Consider the following 20948-nt stretch of genomic DNA (forward strand, 5'->3'; position numbering starts at 1 on the left):
GAGTGCTGGCCAAGATCGGTAGATACTATACTATAGAGTGTGCAATGTGGGGGGAGGGAATGCAGGGAGGACTGTGCGCACCTCGATGGTTTCACATATTTACATAGCTATCAGCCCAGTTAGCACTTGGCTTAACCCACAAATGGTCAGGGCCTTTTCCACTTGCAAGCGGATCAGAAGCAGCCCATCTGGCTGACAAAGGGTTAAGGCTGAGGCGGTGGGCTGTGGTTTGTAGTTTGCAGTCTGTAGTTTGACTTAAGTTGACTTTGGCTTTGGCCAACATCAGAGTCAAAGTCAAAGTCGTTTTGGCCTCGCTGCCTTAACAGGCGAAAAAAGCGACCAGAACATAAGGTGCACTGAAAGAAACTAAGTTAAAGAGGTTTGGAACAATCAAGAACCAGGTTTTCATTATATATTAACAGCATGACTACTACTAATGACTACTTTTGTACTCTAATTAATTAATTAAAAAAAAAATAATAGTTTATAATTTAAAGATTTATTTTTTTGTATTGATATTTTTGATCATCATTTTCTTTCAGTGCACCACCTATAGTAGACTCTTTGGCCAGTCGCTGGCTATCTTCGTCTTGGTCGTCTGCCCCTTTAGCATAAAACATAAATAGCAACTGCATTCAAATGAGTCTGACAAACAAACTGAGAAACTGGGAAACCGAGGGGCTATGTGGCGTGGATGAAAAATGCAAATGCTTAGACCATGTTGGGTTTGAGATGTCGGTTTCTGTTTCTGTTCTGTTTTTCTGTGTTTCTGGAGGGGCTATGGCTATGGCTATGGCTATGAGTATGGCTAAGACTTAGCCAGCCGGGCGTGGGCAGCTCCATAGATGGCGATGCCGCCTCAAAAGATGATGATGTCCTTTAGCCGCATTTGGGGATTTCGACAGCCCCTTTTCGGAGACCGTACATCGAACATCGAACATTGAACAGCGCAGCGCAGCATAAAGCGACCGCTGAGCTCAGCAAATATTCAATAATTGCAATTATTTCTCATATTTAATGAAGCTCCCCCCTTTCGCTTTTGCCATCCGGAGTGATTTCTTTCCTTTAATGAGACTCCCAGTTGGCAATTTGGTCGCTCGTTTATGGCTAAATTGCTAAATTTGGCTCGACTAAAGGTGAGCCAAACTGAACCGAACTCTTGAGGTTTCTGCCTTCTCCCTTCCGGTGTTATTTTTTTTTTTAATTCAGTCTGAGATTATTTCCATGGCCCAGTAGTAACATTTAAAAACGATTTTTTAAAAAGGATAAACTTAAGAACTAGAATGTTACTCAAACAGTCATTATAATGAGTATTAAAGATTACTTTTGTAATTGAAACTATTGTCTAGGTACTCATCAATACATAATAACGATTTATAACCATTATATATGTGAAGTAATTTCTTTACTAAGTTTCCGATGAACATAGTTATTTATTTTTTTTAATAATTCAATGCCCTTTTGATATGTTTTTTCTGAGTACCTCTGTGAGTTAGATTCGCTTGAAGAGGTTTTGTGTCACTATCTGAGATCCCGAGCCGAACTTGGATTCCCGGTAATCGTTGGACAGAAATCTGGCCACGAAATGGGTCACGGAGAAAGACAGCTTGAGCGAATGGACGGTCCCGGCTCTTTTTATTTTTTAGGTTTTTTTTTTTTTTTTTTTTTTTTTTTTGGCAATTAAACAAGAACCCAACAGACTGTCAACCCTATTTGACTAACGCCAAGTCCGGGGAAAATCTAGCTAAAGTTGGAGACGAGATGAAGTAAACCCATGCCGCCGTCGCCGCCATCGAACAGAGTGGAAAAAGAGTGATGACAGACAGTCGGGCTGATTGACTGATGGGCCCTAAGTAACTGAAATTGCATAAGTCTGCTGCTATCCCCCTATTCCTGTTGCTATTCCTTTTGCTATTGCTATGGCTATTGCTATTGCCATTCCCAATTCCTTGGCGAAATCCTCTCGGCTCTATTCCCGATGCGATTCGCTTTGGCTCTCGTTTGCTTTGGTTTAATGCTAATCGAATGTCTCCCGTCTGGATCTTTGTCTTTTGGCCCCCATCCGCCTGTCAGTCAGTCAAAGATTCGTTGGCCAACGAAGATGAAGTTGGCAGTCCAAGATGGAGAGTTTGCTGCCCGGACAGAAAGCAGAAAGCCGAAAGAACCAACCTTCACCGCAGCTCAGTTTCATAAACTGAGCAAACAAATGAAAGCTGCCAGCCACCGTTGCTTCTGTTCTCCCGCTGAATAAGAAGAAGTCTTTCTTCTGTACAAAAAAAAAAAAAAACTATTTCTCCTGTTTAATTTACCAGTTTTAAGATGTTGCGTGCATCAATATTTCAAAATGTTTACTACCCATATGATATGGTTCTTAAGTCTTGAATGCGTAACTGATAAGCTGCAACTAGTAATGGATGATCTGGGTTTTGTTCTTTTTATATATGTTGCTATTGTTTTCCTCACAACTAGATTAATAACTGAAGAATATGGCTTAAAATAAGTCCTATTAATGATATATTTCACAGTGTGCATCTGTGCAACTGATGATCAAGAGTGGCTCATTCTGGCTTTTTATGATTTATAACTTTGGTGTAAGTCGGTCTTGTAAGCTCATTGTTTGCCTTGTTCGAAGTGAAACTGTGCAGCCGAATCGACGATTGGTTTTGTGGGCCCCCGTAAATCAAAAATCGTTCTCATAATCTGTCCTTATCAGCGACCCATCAACAGATTTCTCCTCTTTCTTTCTCCAACTTCTTTTACTTTCATGCTCAGCTGCTGCTGCTGCTGGTGGTTTTTTTCGCTGATGTTGCTGCTGTTTGCTGTGATGTTGCTGCTGTTTGCTATGATGTTGCTGCTGTTTGCTGTTGTCCGTATTAGGCAGAGCTTATCTCATTGAGGTTTTTTTTCGAAAGGGGGCATCTTACAGAGGGGAACTAAAGGGAACAAGCTGGAACATTGTGTGACAATTTGTAGTGCACAATGCCTGGCTTTGTTGCCCCCTTTCAGGCAATATTGCTGCCGTTACTTTGCTTGCTTTTCAGTCTTTTTCCATGTATTTTTCCTTCGCTGGGTCGGTGGTTGCTTGCTTATTTTTTCTCGACTTATTCTACTCTACTACTATCTGGCTCTCGAAATTGCCCATAAAGTACAAAAATGTATGTGAATGGCCTTTGGCAACGGCGGCAAGCAGCATCGCCTTGCCAGTTCATGAAGAGCACACTTTTGTGGCCGCTTGCTGCTGTTACTGCCGCACGCAATTTGGAATTTATTTACACAATAATTGGCAAACTGAATCAATACAAAACGCTCTCGGCTGACCACAAACAATAAATTAACAATTGCCACTTGATTGCTGAATAAAAAGCGATTACCAGCAGGGCAGGCAATCGGTAAATGTAATTGAAAAGGTACAAAATGTAGAGAATAAGGAGTATGAAAAAGAAGAATTCGAAAAGAGTTCAAGAGTATAATGGCCCACTAAATTAACGATATCCACTTAGTGGTCATACAAATGTAATTGCTGGGAGGTGATACTCGATACCTATTTATGTAATCGATGGGTCCTCTAATTATTTATCGATTTGTTAAGATTTTTACAATTGTGGTGGGTGATTAATTGGCTTGTATTTCTTTTAATTCAACTTTGTTTCTGATCATGATATATTTAGTTTATGGTTAAGTAAAGGCAAATCGGCAAATTTGTAAATAGTTATCGAAATGTTTCTTATTTATTTGACTATTTTATATTTTTCGGTTTTAACTATTTTCAATATTTATGGGTAGGTATTGCAATACGCTTTTTACCACTGTTCATTGGTAGAAGCTATTTTAAATCGGATTCGGATTAAACTAACCATAACAAACGATTTATGATATCGCCCGGGAGCAATGGCAAATAACAGCAAAAACTTTTTAGATTTTTGTGTGGAAAACAGAACTTCCGCTGACCGCAGAGAAATGGTTAAAACAAAAACAGGAGGAGTTGGGGTAAAGAAACCGCAGAAAAGCCCCAAACTCAGATGCCCACGGCTTGATAAGCACTGAGGTTGAGTCTCCAAGTTCCCCGGCTTCAGACTTAGGCATTCTCTAGATACAAGCGATAGATATATCTAAAAGACGAAGACTTCCTCATAGCTGGAAAAAAAGAGTGGTTGGGCCAAAATAACCAAGTGCATAACTTAATTAGTGCATGGACAATGACCGAAAACTTTGGCGAGGCCGCGACAGAGATTCATCGATAACTATCGATTATCGCCCAGGCATGTGAGAACTTGTGGTAACGCCCTCAGTAAAAAGAAAAAAAAAATAAATAAATAAAAATAAAAAAGAAGGAAGAAGGCCGAGAAAAGAGACTCTGGGCAAGCCCAACGAAAAAGCGACTTAAGAATAGACAAAGACAAAATTAATTGCAATGACAGTCGACTGCAGAAGGTGCGGCTCTTCAACTGGAACGCATCCTGGCATCCACATCACCATTCCCAAACAGCATCCACATCCAGATAATAACTCTGAGGGACAGGCGCGTCTGTCTTTCAACACAGGGAACAATTTTCAATAGATTTAAGAAATATAGCAAAACATATTTAGAGATACTACCAATTAGAGTTAGGAAATGTAGTTAAAATAGTCAAGAAAGAAAAAAGGTTCCACATAGACGAAAATTACCATGTTAAAACTTAACAAAACATTTATCAAAAGTATACATTTAAGATAAGTTACAAAAAAAATGGCTTATCATAACAGAAAATTAGCAAGACATTAAATTAGAGATAACAATTAAAGTATAAATTTGAATAGTTTTTTTCTGTGTCCTCATTTTTAAAGTTTCTTTATGCGTCCGTCTTTTGTTCTCTATTTCAAAATGCTTCGTTTTGTCAGCAGTAAGCCATGTGGCCAACTTAATTGTCGAAGAGTCGTCAGGGCGGTTGAAACAAATCAAAGCGGAGGAGAACCACTGCAAAACTGCATCATTGCACCACTGCACCACCTTTCCCACCTTCGGGCATTACTCAGTGTCACCAGGGGGCGGAAAATGGGGGCCGGAGAATTGGTGGCTGGGCGGCAAAATGCCGCCAAAGCGTTTTGCGTTGATCGTCAATTAGTTACACTAAGCCGCCACTGGACAATTTATGGCCATTGGAGATGGGAGAGCAGGTAGCTCACGAAGTTTAGCTCGACTGGAGGATGGCTAACACAGAAGTCCACAAGAATATTGTTTCTTGGGCCTGTGGGCCTATAAATGCAAAAGCCCGTGTCACGTAGCCATCGCTAAATTAGCAAAGACGAACCTAAATAATTGTGAAGACGATTGTGAGTCGAGGGTGCGCATTAAGGCAGCCGCAGATGGATAGATGGCCAGATGGATGGATGCGATGGCCAAATGGACGAGACCCGTCTGAGTGACTAATTGCCAGGCGATTGCCTCCTGCACCTCGCCTATAAATAGAAGTAGTCACTGCCAGACAAACAGATAGACAACCAGGCGAAAAAAAGCCAAGACAAGCCAGGCCGAACAGGCCGCAATGATGATTAGACTTAGATTGGATAGGATTGGGTGGTGGAAAGCCATTCTCCACTCTCCATTCTCTGCCATCTCCCGCAACTTCAACTTGTGTCCGATCCGATCCAATCCACTCAACACCTGCCTTGATTTGTGATCGCAATTACAGCGGAAGACATAAAATACACAAGTCCAAGCTAAACCGAGCCCAAGTTGAGTGGAGTTCACCACTTCGCGCTCCCACCTAAAACAAGAGTTTCCTCCGCAGCCTGTCTTTCCTCTGTTTTCATCCATTTTCTTACCTTCTTCTGCTCAAATCTTCCCGTTGTCTGATTCTTCTGCGATTTCTCAGCGGCTTTAGCTGCAAAGAGAAAGAATTTGTTTCTGTTAAGATAAGGTTTTGATTGAAATTTATTGTTCCACAGAGGGATATTTGTTAGAGGGAAATATGAAATGATGATTGTCGATAGGCCACAGTTCAAGGAAATCAACAGAGATTTCTTAACCTTAAACAGTCACTTAAAACTATATACTAAATAATCTCAGGCTTTTCCGGGATTTTTAACAACTCTTTTTTAACTATTTTTTAAATACTTTCTCCGAACATCTTTTACAAGCAACTGAAGTACACAGTTTTTTTTAATTAGGAAACCCCGGCAGCTCAATGCAATCAACTTATCGATGCTGCACAAAAGTTTATTAGGAAGATTGTTCTCCCCACTTTTCAAAACCCGACTTTCAACAAATTATTGAAAGATCTTGAGTGAGGAGAGCTCAAGGTGATCCCAATTGCGGCATTTCTACTCTTCAAGTTCGTCTCGAGATTGGGATCTTTTACTCGACCAAGTGTTTTCTCTAACGGATCGCACTCCACTCCACAGCACTCCACCTGAAAACAATGCCACTTAATTACAACATATCTCTTGGCCTCAACGCATCTCTATATAGAAGAAATATATTAATAACAGAAAAGCACTTTCCAGTCAAATGATGTTGAAAACGAGTTTCCAATCGATTTGTGCTGCTGACTGCATGCAGCGGCTTCATCTTCTTTCACTGCTAGTGCTGGTGCTGCTGGCCTTTATTGTTATTGTTATTTTCTCTTCTCGTTTCGTTTAATTTAAGCCACTTTCCGGGAGGGGGTTGAACACACATAAATATATATGTATATATATATATATATTGGCCTTTTTACGATGGCAAAAGTTGAAAAATGAAAATTCCATTTGAGGCGGCCAGCGCAGCAGCGCGCCTCAGTTTTTAGTTCCCATTGAGAGATGCCGAAACTTCGACTCCAATTCTGGTTCTTTGAAAACATGTTTTCTGTGGCATCTTCTCGCTGCGTAACGGTAACTACTAGTAGGTAGATACACAGATACAAAGATACACGGTTTTTACCCCGCCAGCTAATGGCATATTGATATACCGGCCACCTAACTATATAGCATACTGTGCTATACATATATGCTATGCTGTATGCCACACCCATTTGTGGGTTAAAAATCGTTAAAATCGCTCGAGTTGAGAGCTCGGCTCGAGTTTTCCAGCAACTGGCCAGCGAGATTTGCATGCAACATGCTGAGTAATTAAAACAACAGCGAATGGAGTATGGCGATCAGCACCAGTGCAATGCAACATGGCAGCAATTAAGGCGGAGAATAAATGATTACTTGACCGAATTGCAGCAGCAGCAGCAAGTCCGAGAGCCATAAAAACAAAAGACTCAAGACACAAACGTGACCCGACTGGCTGAGGGAAAGCGAAGAAATAAATAATCATTCCCCATTCAAATGAAATGGCCATTGCTATTCAAATGCAAATACAAATGCAAGGTGTGCAACGCCTGGCTGAATTTGCTCCGGATTTCATTCGGATTCCGCCCGAGTTCGAGATGAAAACCCATTCTGGCCAAGTGAAAGAACATTCGCACACTCCAAAAACACACTTTCCACCGCCTCGCCTCGTCTTCTGCCCCGCAATTGCCATTTGCATACGCATGACGTTCGTAATTAGCCCTTTCTTCGTGGTGCGCTCATTATGAAACCCAAGTACAGTGAACCCCAGCAGTCCAGCCCACTTAAACCGCCGCAGAACCGAGAACAACGAGGTGTACACCAACCTAATGGACGGCACTCACGCACCCAAGGAAAACTTTAACTCGTTTTCCCCCACAGCACGTCAAGTGCACCGAAAAAACATTCGGAATATGTCGAAACGAGAACTTGAAATTGACACTGGTCACGGGACCCTAAGAAAATGAAATGGGAACACTTTCACACGTTCACCCAGCTTTGTTTTTCTGCTTTCTGCTGGACAGAAGACCTTTCTTTCTTTTTATATCTTTCTTTCTGTCAGCGCCGCATCAATCAATTAAAACTTAAATTTGAATTTTTCGGTAATTTACACCGAATTAAGAAAAGAAAGAAAGAACACAGACCACTTTAATTGACTGTAATTATGAGCTGGGCATTTCGTGCTTTAGGTAGATAGGCATGTGAAAGTTATAAATGCAAGTTATATTATGCCTTTCGTTCCGTATAAGTTTATTATGTTCTTAAGAAAATATGCTAATTTAGAATGTTGGGAAAATGTTAGCATTCGGGCTTTGTGAAAGTTCAAATAATTGTTGCTGGCTGTGGAATTTAACCAAATACGCAAATACAACTTTCTTTTAAATTAGTTTATTTGATTTGGAAGAAAATATTCTCTCAATGAATGAAAACCATTCAGCGATGATTGATTGAATTCTTCACAGGCAAATGAATGCCTTTGGCTCCATAAAATGTGCGCTCATTCTTCTTTCCTCGAGTAGAACATACAAACCAATGATGTTTCAATAAAGAAAGTCCATTCAGAAGGTCTACGGTTGTTGGTCATAAACTGGCTAAGTTTTTATTAGGTATTATTAAGTTATCAAAATCCCTTCAACACAAAAACTTAATTGGCTGGCTGCTTTTATATTACTGCCACAAGCTAGTGGTTATCAATGGTGCAGTATGAGCCACAAAAAGAAAACAAAAATGCTATCCAATAAACAAATTAATTGTTTTTATGCATTTATGCAAGGGGATTTAGAACATACAGAACTCATGCAATGCACTCGATAAGTCATTTATTAGTACACAATCGGCATAAGTGATTCGCTTTGCACCGGAACAATCAGCTATTCAAATTAGCAGTGGGATTTGCATTCGTTTTCAACTGGGCCGTTCATGCCATTCATTCACTCGTTGATTATTCACCATTTAAGTGCATTCATTTAGTGTTTACTGCTATGGGCCCCATATTCCTCTGAATAATTTAATGGCCTAATTGGGAACGAAAGTTTGGGTCCAGATCTATGGCAACGTCATTGTGCTAACATAAAAACAAAAAAACAAAGAAACAAACACAAAACATCATAAGCCAATATTCCGATAATACCGAAACCAAAGCCAAAAAAACAGAGATCCGACACACAACTTTGGCCCACATTTCCTTCCTCTTTCTTTGCGCCGCAAAGAGCCTGCTATATAAGTCATAACTAAGAAGCATTTCGGTTTAATATGGCTTATAATGCCAAATATGGGGGGAAGTTGGGTCGGGGCTGTAAACAAAACAACCGTTGGAATAGCACAGATTCCTCAAGCGAGATCTTTGCCGGTTGTTTTTTCTTTTTATAGCATATATAGATGGAATGGTGTTTTCGTTTTGTTTCCGTCAAAAGAAAACGAAAAGATTTCAGCTGGAACGACGACACAAGTGCCAGATCATCGTCATCATCTTCATTGCTGCCGTAGAATTTACCCCATCATGATGATGATCTGGCTTATATTTGGTGTAATTACCATGGCCAAACGACGAAGCAAATTCGATTTGGAACAGTTTTCGTTTTATTGCCAAAATACAAACAAAAAAAAAGAAAAAAAAAAGAAAAAAAAAGAAATATGAAAAAGCAACTTTCCTACAATTCCCCGTCTTTCACTTCAAGGCCAGTCGGTTTCGAAGTGTCTGAGTATACTCATAGCCTTCTTACATAGTTATTTTAAAAATTTTATCGTAGGATTAATCATATATCAGATTTATTTTCAAATAACTATACATTTTTTTTAGTTTCAATCTCCTCTCAAAGCAGAACTTATATGATTTCTTTACAAGAGAATATACCCACTTTAGGGGAAAATAAATACAATTCAGAACGAATCAAAAATAATTCCCTTAAGCAGTAAATACCCTCGAATCGGAAACAATTTTGCAAGCCTAGACAAACTCTTTCGGCGACTTTGAGCCAGTCTGAGTACCCATGAGCCCGTCTCTTCAGAATCCACTTCAATCATCACTCGTCACTCATGTCATTCTCACTTGCCACTCGTTGCTCATCACTCATCACTCGAAATCATCCCTGAGTGGTAAGCGAGTGGGTGAGCTCCACTCATTCGCCTGGCAAATCTCCAACTCCGATTGTGTGTTGTCATGCGTCTGGCCCGAACAGGTGCCACCAACTGAAGAATCCGAGCTGACCCACATAGGCAACCCAAAAAAAAGAATGAAAGAAAGAATAGAGGGGAGGGAGAAGAGGAGAATCTGTGCCAAGCCAAGCGGCACAAGCCAAAAGAAGGCCACCAAAGCGGCAAGCTAATGAAATCTGAGATGCTAATGAGGGGTGGCTGAGAACACGAAGAGTGCTGTCCATTAGGTAATCAAAAGTCAGGTAATACCACTCTATATGGAGTCAAAAAAGAAGGAAGACTTCTGTTCAACATAAGTTCACAATGCAAGAGATTCTGCCAGGAATCGTAATTTCATTTTGGAGAAACAAACAAAAATGAAGATAGGATAGGTATTTTCCGTTATTATTAGAAAAAATTCAGAATCTAAAGAGTGTCTGGAGCTTGAAGACTACATAGACATAATGGTTTAGATAGAAATTTGTAACATATTTTTCCAATCTATGGGTAACTTGTTCCGTATCTTTAAGTCTGAAGAAAAAGGAACGCAAAGACCAGCTGCAGCCATCGCCAGAGGGCGCTTTCATAGTAGCCAAGTTTATATTCCCCCCTCCGTTGTTTTTGTGTTTTCATGTGCCAGTTTTAACCGACCAATGTTGGGGGAAACTACAAAAAAGAGAAAGAAGAGCAAAGAATTGGGGAGAAGAACGGACAGAGATGAAGTGACCGCTGGAGGGCGCTTTTCCCAGCTCATCTCAATCAGACCGAATTCATTCGTTTCATTTGGAATTTCAAATTAGTCGGCCGCCCGCAACCAATTTCCGCTTTTGGTCTAAACTGGGCCAAAAACGTACGCTCGCATTTAGCGTTAAATCTTAGCTTTTGGGTTCTTTCTGTTGTTGTTTTATTTTTTTCTTTCTTTTTTTTTTAGGTCAACTTTGAACACGCATTGGCAAAGAGAAATGTGCCGAGTAAGTTGAGAGTTTAAAGTGGAAATCCGTCTTTAATGAGGAGAAAATACGATGTTATTTTTTCTAGTTTTTCTCTATTTTTTCTGCCTGAATTGATGGATTGCGATGGCTGGTTTAATGGCGCTGTTGTCGTTGATTTGCATCGCGGCAAGATATTAATTGATGTTGGGATGCTAATGCTTGCCCCTTGGGGTCGGCATTTCGGTTCTTTGTTGGCCGCTTTTCTTTCCCGAAGTGCAGAAGTTTTCCGCCTGCAGGTTCCAGGTTCCATTTCCCAAATCGCCTTTAATGGCTCGCTGCGTTCTATGTCCTATGTTCTTTGTTGTGTTCTACGTTTTGTGTTCTCTGTGCCTCACTTTTTTTCGTATCTTTTTACGATTCGATTATAAAAGTATAACCTGCACTCAGTGGCCGAGGTCGTTTTTATGCAAGATTATTACATTATTTCCGGGGCGCTGAAAACAATAAAGTTTTCATTCGAACCGAGTTCGTTTTGCTACTGGGAAACCCATTAAACCAGACGCCAGACACACAGCACAACATCTGGGCCCCCCCTTAAAAAAGGGGTTTTGGGTTGGGCTGGGTTTTTTTGTGTTGTCCCCGGCATCGCTCTCTCTTTCTCTCTTTCGGTTTCTTCACATTTCCAACCGCAATGTTCTTCTGCTACTGCTTTTCTTAGGCGGTGGTTTTTTTTAATGCGTTTCTCATGCTCTTGGGACCGTTGCTTTAGTTCTTCTACGCACACGCACTCGCACTCGCACAAGAACACTGGCAACTAAATGCTTTCCTAATGAATTGGGTGACCATACCGCTGGGTAATAACGGTTAATTGCGTTAATGACTTTAGCAGAAAACTGAAACAGTCAACAGGCAAACAGCGAGAAAAGAGCATTGTGGGGTTAACCCAGCACTTGCAACTTTTAATTTTCATATTTTTGAAGTTCAACTAGTGGGGAGTATTTCTTTAATCAAGCAATCAAACACTAGTTTGTATTTCAAATGTGTTTTATGCATGTACATGTTTTCATCTCTTTAACTAAGTTTTAGCTCTTGCATTTTTCAGTGAAATTAAAAATGTTACAAGCTCTGAAAACGCATCCCTCATTGGTCATGCACATGAATAATGCGCCATGGGGTTTCAAGGAAATTTCAAGTTCGCTGCCCGAGTCTTTCCTTCTCAAGTTCGTTGCCTAAGTCTTTCGTTTTCAGTGGCGTTACGGGACAGAAAAAATGGGTATAAAAGGGGCACGAAAGGGGCCTTTGAGCAGGTGACAATTGGCCGGGCAAATAGAAGTGAATAAAAAAAAACAGAGAAGAGACCTCCTGGACAGAGACCTACTCACTCCGAGAGGTGTCACTTTTGACGACGAGAAAGGAGGCAATCATGATCTTAATGGAAACGAAGAAAAAAAAGGTGGATAATAGAATGGAAGAGAGGAGACACACGCATTTTCTAAAATGTTTTCCTTATTCAAAGAAAGGTTTATTGTGATTGTTATTGCTTGTACAAGCAAAATAAATATTTCTAGTAATAAAATTGTCTATAAAAGGATTTATGTTTTGAATTGTAGTATCTTAAGGTCTATGAGAATCAAATGTAGTAAATAATAAATAATAAGACTGTTTCTAAGTATTAGTTTGTTAACAAAACAATTTATAGCTATGCTTAAAGATTGCAGTTTGACTTCATTAGCAAAAAAAATACATTTTTTCTTAGAAGTCTTATATTATATTAATATTTATTATATTAATATTAGTAATTAATTTTTTTTTTTTTAATGATTTATGTACATTTAATTATATACATTTTTTAAAGGCTTTTAATGGATTGGTGCTTTAGAGATTTCACAAAAAAAAAGAATTCTGTATGTATTATAGTGAATTATGCACCAGGATCATGGCCTGTCTTAAAAATTTGTCATTAAATGTTATTTTCAGTTTTTAGTATAAGTTTCTATTATAGTTTCATATTTTGACTTCATTTGGTAAATAATCCTTGGGTTCACAACTTATCAACATGTATTTGCTCACTGTAGTTAAAAAAAAAAAAAAAAAAAAAATCACTTGTTTGAGGTCCTGGCCTTACCTTTAGCTTAGTATATATTGCACAATGTTCCAGGCTTTTTGCTTTAATCCTTTAGCGAGTGTTTTTCAGCGTGTTTTTGCACTTTCACAGTTTGTTTTTTGTTATTGATTTGTTGTGGCTGTTCACTTATGATTGTGTTCACTTGCCAAAATCGCAGCCGCAAGGAGTGGGATTTTCACACACGCGATTGAACCAAAAAAAAAAAGAATTAAAGAATTTGTCCACGCTGCTGATGCTTCCGCTGGTGATTCTTGGTTTTGGTGATTGGCGATGAACTGCTGGCTGAAAACTCGAGCGGTACGAGGTGTTAGCACTTCAATTGCATCACGCGCAATGCTGCTGTTGGCGGTCGAGCGCCACTTTTATGCCTTTCCCAGCGATCCGATCCATCCGTCCAAGAAGAAGAACCATCCATCCAAACCCAGGCCCAAGCCCGAACCCGAATCCGAGTCCGAATCGGAATCCGAATTCGAATCGGAAACCCGGAGAGCGGCAAAGAACGGACAGAGAAAGCAGCACCAGCAGCACAAGCCCCATTTCCACCGCACACACACACACAGCACCGAACTCACACGGTCCAGCGATCGTACATGCGGAGAAACAACATTCTTCATAAACTTATTTTAGTTTTGGTATTAAAAATCAAATATGTATGTTTCTGGGTAAGGGTTCATAATTAGAACTAACTTGGATTAGGTATTTTTAAACAAAAAGAAAAGAATTAAAAAGAATTCAGCGTCCTGCCTAAACAAATATTTCAATTATATGTAGAAAACAGTTATTTAATTAAATAAAATACATTTTCCCTGTCATAAGAAAACTAATTTATTTTTTAAATCGTAGGCGGTTTAAAAACAAGAAATTAAACAATTGCATTCCTATAAGACAAACGTTTTATAAAATAATTATTTATTAGTCAAAAAAAAAACGATTTACGAATTAGAATCTTTTTTGATAATAAATATTTTTTATATTTTAAAATACTGAGTGAAATTAAAAAAAAAGAAATTACTAAAAGCATTTAAAAGAATGCGTAGAAGTTATTTTAAGTGTACAAGAAGTGCGAGAGCACTGAGAGATCGCTCTCTAAAATTACAACTCTCTTCCGACGCAGCTCTTTTTCTCGCTCTCGCTCTCTCTCTGTCGTCTTGTAAAGTTCATGGGCGGTGGGATGGATGAGGTGGTCGTAGCATTGAACTTGAATGAGAGAGAGGGAAAGAGATACACCGAGAGCAAGAGCGCAGAGCGACCTTCTTCTTTTGCAACGGCACCTGTTAACAGAGTTACAACAATTTGCATGTACAGTGGGCACCTAAAAAAGAAGAACTTGCGAAAAAGTAATTTTATATCAGCTATTATCGCTTTATCTTTTATCGTCAGACGTAATATTTAAATCTTTACCAATTTGAAAAAAAAATTTGTTTAAGTAATAAATATTACGTTACGTACGTTGATCGTCAATAAGTGCATTTCTGCAAAGTATTTCTGCATTCCTGACTTTACAGCTAAAAACTATAGGGTAGGTGTTTCCTCAGTCAATAACAACTGTAGCTGTGAAGATATTATTGAGGAAAAGATTTTCCCCTGCAGCTAGGATACTGAAACGTAAATCCTACATAAATCACCCAAATGAGCAGCTTCTCTACGACTGGAAAGTTTTTATCAGCCGAGTTCGTACAATAGTGGGATTAGAGGTCCTATTTAAGCCACCCAGTGCGTTTTTTCGGCAATGCCACCTGATATATATTCCCCACTATATAGTATAGTAAACCATAACACGCCCATTAAAACAGGGTCGTAATGGACAAATTTTGATTGCCCCGTCAAAAGTGCGGAACGGAATGGAACGGAACCAAGCGGCACTTTATTTGAACTCGTTCGGTGAAAGGGGAATTTCGAGGGGTCGAGAGGGGCAATAGAAATGACGATGTGAAACACATATTTGCATTATACATTAACGGTCGCCAGTATCAAAAGGGGAGGGGCAGGGGTGGTGAGGGGGGCAACTAGGGGAAGCGAGAAACCAAGAAAATAAACATTAAAGTAAGTCGTGCGGGGTTACTGAGTAGTAGTTGCACTTAAAAAATTAATGTAATGTTTATATTAAATAAAAAAATGTTAAGCCACAAAATGCAAAATTCAAAATAAACAAACTAAAAGAAAGGAGATTTGTTATTTTAATTATGGAGTAGTAATAAATTCCAGTAAATACTGTTCTTAAAATCGTTTAGCAAGTTCTAGTTTAAAGTACCCAGAAACTCAACTATTTTAATTAGCAAAAAGTACAAATAAGAATAAATTATGATGAATAGCTTCGTGGCAGGGAGTTTATTTCCATGTCGATATGAATGATAAACATCTTAATATACATTGTTTTTTTCTGTGCACCAATGAGTGAACAGTGAGCAATGAGCAATGAGAACTTAGCCAAAGTCGCTCTACGCACTGAGGTCATTGCCATGCTGTTGTTGCCTAACATTTGGCCAACAGCAAATGGCTAACAGAGAGCGCGAAGAGTTGGCTTACAGAGAATGAGAATGCTTCTGCACTCTTTTCTTCTCTTTCTTTGAGTGCAGCTGCAATTGCAATCATAATTCATTAGAGCAACATCAATCGGTATCAAAATCGGTCTTTCCACACAGAAAAAAAATGATGTTAAATGATGATGGATTGGATTCCTAATTAACTTAATAGAAACTTAATCTTAGGCTGTCCCGAATGGAAATGAATAATATTCTAAAATAACAAATCGGCAGTGGGGCTAGGAATCGAAGTCAGTTTGAAGCGAACGACCACCATAATAACTTAAAAATTAAAACGGAATTTTACTCTGCTCACAAATGAAGATTGAAAAGAAGATTAACTAAGTTAAATGTGGATTTCGATTACAAATTGATCGCACCTTTTTTTGTGTGCGCAATCATGAGTGAGCAAGGCTTGATATAACAGCAAAATGAATTGCTTTTCACCGAGGTGTGGAGATGCAGTTGCAGTTTGCTGCGGCGGCAACAGTTCCAGTTGCAGCCGTAATTAAGATTGGAACGAATTGCTGAGCAGAGCAAAGTCGTACAAATTGAAGAACAGGAACGAGCTGAAGCAGCAGCCGTCGCGAAAGCGTAAACAAATTACTTAAAATAAGACAAGTAAGAGTCCGGAACTCTTGTCAAGGCGATATGGTGTATACTCTTTGTAAACAGTAAACAGTATTGCTATTATCAGTCGCAAAAATCTGCGGAAATTCAAGGACCCATAGCCTTTGCTAAAGATACTCGCAGCAAAATTGGATTCCTTTTTTTTACTTTAAATTAAAAACAAATTGTAGAACTGTTTTTTGTAGATAAAAAAAAATATACCAAAAATTCAATGTTGTATGTTTTCAAAATTTAATAACATACTTAGTTAAAAAGTGGATCATATGATCTCATAAGATTTCATGTAAGAATTGCTCGTCTCGCTCTTTGGATTGCTTACCCCCTCCCTCAATTTACCACCGTGCTGTCAAACAAACAAAAACAACAAAAAAAAAAACAAATATGTGTACACATGGAAAAGCACCGTTTTGTCAACTGTCTCGCTCACTCGATTTTGGGCGCCATCTCCCCAGAAATTCCTCAGCTTTTTAACTGCTTCATCTGATGGCTCTTTAAATCTTCAATCATTGCAATTTACCCGTTTTCCAGTTGTAAACCAATTTTGACCATCAAATTTTCCAGTTCTAAATATTTGAAGATACCTTTTCAGCATTTTTCCCGCGCTTTTGCATATTTTATCAGGCATGTTTTACTTAAAGACACTTACAGCGGATGTCAAAATCCTAGAGTCAATAACATTGGAAATAATAGATCTTGTCAACATCGAAGAACCGATCTCATTCATATAATCTTCTTAATGATTGCAGTTCTTGTTGGGAAATTTCAATGCCAACATACATAACTTAACTAAATGGCCTATATTTTTGATTATACCTCTGTCAGCTATGTAATTTCGACCTGTATCGTCTGCGGATAACCTTTCACCGTCGAGCGAATAATCATTTATTTGTTTTTTAACCGCTGCTTGATTTAACTACATTTCTAGTTAATTACTTTTTATCATTGGCTCGTCTATTTGGTTCGTGATGGAGGCGCCGATATGGCCCGTTAGCTTTCTTCCAATGGCAAATTGATTGTCTCAACTAGATTCGTGTCTCAAACTTTTCCTAGAGTTAACAAAAACACAAAAACAAAACAAAACAAAACATCCAAAGTCGTCAATGGATCTCGCCCCGTTTGATCATTATAACCGGAAGCTGTTGATCGCCAACGGGAGAAGTGGAGAGGTCGAAAAAGTCACAAGAGAAATGGTTTAATCAAATGCCTTACAATGGGGAGATATTATGATGGATTCCTTTCTGTTCTTCTTTTTTTTTCTATTTTTGGGGCAGGAGGGGCGGTGTATTAGATGTCTGGATTTTATGGGCTGGGAAACGGACTGTGTTATTATCTATTGCCATAAGAATTCCTCAGGGAACATGTGATTACATAATTAGAGGATCATCTAGGAACGTTTTGTAATCAGTCCATCTAAAATTCAATATTTTCAAAATTAAGTATAGCTTATGGCTAAACAACCAGACTTCGACTTCGGTAGGATCAAGTACTATCCTTAATTCTTTTGGATTCACCCCCGAAAAATGATAAAGCCTCATTGGGCATAAACAGCTTTGATTTATTATAACTACATTCAAAAGTCCACTTTAGTTTTGGACTAAGGCTAAATCTCCTCGTTGAGCCCAAACTCGCGGCATTAGCGCTAATAAAGCCGAGAAATCCCCATGATCATTGCTCATCTGCGTCTGCAATCCAATCTCTGCCCGTGGACCGCTTCCAGGTGTCCATCATGACTTGGCCTAAACCCTCCTCCGACAGTTACCACTTTCCTTGGCACTCTTCGCACCTTTGCGCCGAGTGGCAGCAATTCCGTTTGTCCGAAAACAAAACGGCCAAAAAGCCCAAAAACCCATTACCAACACACAATCAGCCAACGTGGCTAATTAGCGCCTTCAAAGGCAGCAGTAAAAGCGGAGGAGCAGGAATACACTGGGAAAAAGAACGCAAGCTATGCTGGCTTCTGAAATATGTTGAATTTTATAACAAAGAGGCAGCAGTAAAGGCGGAGGAGCACGAATACACTGGGAAAAACTACGCTGGCTCCTAAAATATCTTGAATGTTATAAAATATGAGGGTAAAAATCAGGTATATAGATCAGGTAGATAGATATAATTAAAGAACTGAATTTTAAGAGCAACATTTTAAAGACAAATTTCAAAAGAGGATCTTTCTTCAAGAAAATGCAAGTGTTTCAAGATCTAGCCAACCTCTATATCTCTATATATGTATATCCAAAATGGTAAAAATTAAATTTTGTTATAACTTTTTGCAATTTAAAAATATTTAAATATTAAGTCAACCTCTGTCCTTACTTTTAATCAAAATTTTAAATAATAAATGCACTGTTTTATTAGCAAAATTTATTTCAAATATTTTGTTTTGTTGGCTAACAATTTCTGTCAGTGATTATCCCTGAAAGAGCGAGATGGAGACGTCAGAATGGTGGTTTTTACGAGGGGCTCGAGGATCGGGAATGGGAAATAGAAAATGGGGATAAGCCTGGTCATTTATTATGGCCAACGGCTGACGCTGAGCCACTGAGCCACCAATTCAGGTGATTAGCGTGGATTGGAATTGGGATTGGGAGCTGGGTGCTGGGAATTGGAATTTAGTAGCGCGGCAGATCAGGAAGCATTTGGGTGCTTGAGTGGCAGGCGTTACCCATTTAGGAGCCTAATTAATTTTGTCCCATTCGCCGGCTGCCCTGACATTTATCTTAATATTTTCAGGCATCACCTGTTGACAAGATCGCGAGGAGGCTAAGGTGTGGATAGAGATGGAGATGGAGGTGGAGGTGGGCAGACAGACAACAGTGATTGCCATTTTGCATTTTGCCAATTTAAATGAAGATGCCGGAGACATGCGAAGCGCACATCGATCATCATTTGCGGCATGATAAATAAAAAAAGCTAAAAGCTAGAGGCGGCGGAGGAGAATCTACACAAGATGAGGAAAAAAGTGAAATGCCTTGGAATCCATGGAGGCGGGACGGAAAAAAGAAGATGGAAATGAGGAGAAGGAGGAGGAGGAGGAGGAGGCCCGCTGGTCATACAATTGCTGGCCAAGATGATGATGACGACGCTCCACCAAGACACTGCAGACACTGTCTCTCGCACCCTGGGCATTAGAATTAAGCTGTAACTTTGCATCAAAATTAAATTTATAGCTCCGCAAGACAGCCAAAGGAAAATCAGAAAAAATTGCTGGCACTAAAACCACAAAGAAAATAGAAAAGATTTCGTTCCTGGTTTATCATCGAAGAGTTTAATGCCCTGGATATTAAATTCAAGGCTGTAAAAGAAGGAGAAACACCATTAAATCGAAATTGAAAACTATGAAAATTTAAATTAAGGCAACAGCCACTGGAATTGAAAGAGGTATAGAGTTCATAAGATCAAAAAAGCTTTTTTTTTTAATTATCAACTGTGTGTTTTGTCTAAATAGAGTTAGCTCTAAATATATTTAAAAATAGGGCAAAACAAGAAAAATAATAGCTTCGAAGCCGAAGTTTATATACCCTTGCAGCTAATGTCAAAACGAAATATTCTTTAGAAAAACAAAATTGTGATTTATATTATTAATATTAAAACCTTTAAAGCGATTTTTAGCTTTATTATTTGATCGTTTCTATGGCAGCTATAAGAAATCGTTTTCTGATTTTAGGATAATAATATAATATTTCAATAGTCCAATATTTTTATTAATTGTTTAGTTTAAATACGGAACTATAAAAAAAATTTGCTAAAAATAAATAATTATTTTCTTTGAAGCAAATAATTAATAAATCGTTCAAACATAAGTTTTACATTGAGAGCCAAAAAAAGAGAAACAACTTTAATTAAACCGAATAGTTTTAAAAATACCCTAGTTAATATGTTAATTAAGAGATGTTTTCATTTTCAAAACGCTATTAAATCCGTCTCTTCTGGTTTTTAACTATTCCATCACTCCCATAATGCCCAGTTAAGCATAAAACAGAGCTGGAGAGACTACAAAATATATATATTTATATATACCTATGTATATACGAGTAAAAATCGCCACCATAATAACTAATGCGGCCAAGACATTAACTCGACATCGGGTTGAGGGGGCGGAGAAAGATGATGATGATGGTGGGGTGGTGAGGTGATGGAAAGGGGCGCCTGGGAGGGGGAGGCGATGACGGCCGTCGTCACATTCACATGTGAAAGTTGTACGAAAACAAGAAAATTTATTTAGAAAATCACAAAATGAGCCGCCAAGTCAGCAAAAACAAAAAACCGAAACCGCGACACAAAAACAGTTGGATACTGAAATAAAAAAAATGAAGTTGAGGGAATCAGAAAAAGAGGCTGGAGGATGGGGGGTGATGGTGATTTCTTGTCGGGATTGCATGCTAGTCAAAACGACTTCAGATCATGACATATATGACTTTTATGATGATCACGCCGCTTTATGGTCCACTATCACCAGTGTTTCAGCTTACCCAGATTTTTGTACCCAATACAAATAAGTACCCAGATAAAAATTAGTTTGTACTGTTAAGCCCTTTACCTTGCCTACACAAAAAGTATCATAGAAACTAAACTATTGTTACTTGAATTTTGAACCATTGGGTTTAAAAAATTTCTCAGAAATGTGAGTATTAAATTAACACCACAAAAGTATAAAAATAAAACTGATGTGGTTTAGAAATAGGGCTTTAGACTACAGTTGTAGACTCTTCGGTATAGAATTAAAACTAGAAAGTATAGATTATATTATTAAGTATTAAATAAATAAATTTACTTGACTACTGTCAATTGTTTTTTCAAGACACACTTATAAAACTA

At 38.6% G+C, this 20948-nt stretch overlaps 1 protein-coding gene across 1 annotated transcript in view; it reads right to left on the minus strand.

Annotated features, from left to right (window-relative positions):
* LOC108137142 overlaps positions 1 to 13330 on the minus strand; it is a 39513-nt gene extending 26183 nt beyond the window's left edge. Inside the window, exons 1-2 of the mRNA XM_017258704.2 lie at positions 12985 to 13330; positions 5803 to 5861 (exon numbers count right to left, since the gene is read on the minus strand). The gene's annotated coding sequence lies outside the window, so the exon portion shown is untranslated. The remainder of the gene's footprint in view (positions 1 to 5802; positions 5862 to 12984) is intronic.
* Between the last annotated feature and the right edge of the window lie 7618 nt (positions 13331 to 20948).

The sequence above is a fragment of the Drosophila elegans genome, unplaced genomic scaffold (assembly GCF_018152505.1).
Source record: "Drosophila elegans isolate 14027-0461.03 unplaced genomic scaffold, ASM1815250v1 contig_149, whole genome shotgun sequence".
In the NCBI taxonomy this organism is placed as follows: Eukaryota; Metazoa; Arthropoda; class Insecta; order Diptera; family Drosophilidae; genus Drosophila; species Drosophila elegans.